Raw genomic sequence first — 2119 nt, forward strand, 5'->3', positions numbered from 1 at the left:
AGGAAGAGCAATGCTGAACTGTTTATGGGGGTATTTGTTATGGTGGTGCTGCTTGCTTTTTTGCTCATTGGGTTAACTGTACATTTTTTGATAAAAGTGTTAATCACTGCAGAGTCATGTTATCCGTTTTCTTTGACTTGACCATCACTCATCCAGAACAGTGGCAGCTGTAATTACTGTTATTTAAACACAATAGGAATCCTTAGTACTAGTGGGGATTTAAGCTCTTAAGGAGCCGAAGGGTAGAAGTTTATTAATGCTTCGCCACTGTGAAGGCACAGTCAGTGTTTTTAGTAAGTTTACATTCTTAAGAAGGTAAAACTTGTTATCCTGGTCTAGAGCTGTCATTGAACTGCTTGCACAAGCTTTTTTTTAATGGGTCAAATCACAACGTGCAGCAACACTAACCTGGGTCAAAGATACGAAACAAACAAAACATTAAAGATTTGATTATTGGAACTGGAAGCAAAGCATGTAACTTGAACAAAGTTAAATGCTGTGTAAATGCAAAATTTTACAAAATGACGTAGAGCTTACAATTATTGTTTATACTGTACTGTGTCTTATTGTTACCAAGAATACCATGACCTTTCAGTGATATTTAGAAAGACATATTATACTAGGACCTTTTTTTTTTTTTTTGGATGACACGCTACACAATACATTTTTGTGGTAATTTGGACAACATACCATTCTGTGATTTTTTTTTTTTTTTTTTACATGATATTTTGCAGGACATATTACAGCAACATTTTTGAGGTGTTGTGGATGGCAAACTATACCATCACTTTTTTGTGCTTAATTGAATGACATATTATACAGTGATGTTTTTACGCTATTTTTACTTTAGCTTATACTTTATTAATACTTTATCATAACATTGATATGCTATTTTTATAATATACTATGCTATGATTTTTTTTTAATGCAATTATACACAACATACACCATTTCATTTAATGCGATCTTAGATAACCTACTATGCAATGGAGTTTTTGTCATTTTCCGAAAGGGATACTATGTTTTTTTTTTCATTTTTTGAATGACACTTTGGTATGAATTTTTTTATAATTTTTTTGAAAGACACTAAATACCATATTTTATAAATTTTTGAATGTCATGCTTTTGTGATGTTTTTATTATTTTTGAATAGGATACTATACTATGAAGTTTTTAATTTTTTAAATGATATCTTTCAAAAAAAGATTAAATTATAGGAAATAGGAAATGTCTATGAAAGACATAGAAAGTCAGTTAAAAACAAATATGATTTGACATCCATTTTTGAATGACATACTAAACTGTGGCATTTTTATCCTTTTTGGACAACATATGATACTATTACACGTTTAACATTATATAAATTCTAAAAATGTCAGTATACTTTGTCGTTGAAAAAATATGCTCCCAAATATGCCCCATGTAACGAGGCCTATGCTGCGGCCCAGGTTCCATTCCCCCCTCTCTCTCCCCCACATTTCCTGTCATTCTACAGCTGTTCTATCAATAAAGGGAAAAAATCCCCCAAAAACAATGAAAACAAAAAAACCCCACGAAACAAAACAAAAAAACACTTATGATAGCTCGCAGAGACGCGCCATTATATAGCATGTCGAAAAAAGGGCAGCAAACTACCCAAAACCTCATAATATTGCATGTGGAAAAGATGGCCAAAAACTGCATAGTATAGTATGGCGAAAAATTTGAAAATTTTGACGTCCCAAAAATGGCAGAAAAACGACAGATAATAGCCTGTATATTAGCATCATGGCAAACAATGTTGAAAAAAAGGACAAAAATGCCATAATTTAGCATGTTGAAAAATTGGCCAAAAACCACATAGAGTAGTATGGTGAAAAATGTCCCAAAAATGGCTGAAAACGACAGACAATAGCTTTTATAATATGTTGTTTTCAGCCATTTTTGGGACGGGTCAAAATTTGACATTTTAAAAACTTTTCTGGCCTTTGTTTCCACTTTGTATAGTATTATCCTACTCTACAAGCTATATAATATGTCATTTTCAGCCATTTTTGGGACGGGTCAAAATTTGACATTTTTCGCCATATTGTCGCTTGTAGAGAAGCATAATACTATACAAAGTGGGAATCAAAGGCCA

This window comes from Plectropomus leopardus, chromosome 10 (genome assembly GCF_008729295.1).
Source record: "Plectropomus leopardus isolate mb chromosome 10, YSFRI_Pleo_2.0, whole genome shotgun sequence".
Taxonomy (NCBI): domain Eukaryota; kingdom Metazoa; phylum Chordata; class Actinopteri; order Perciformes; family Serranidae; genus Plectropomus; species Plectropomus leopardus.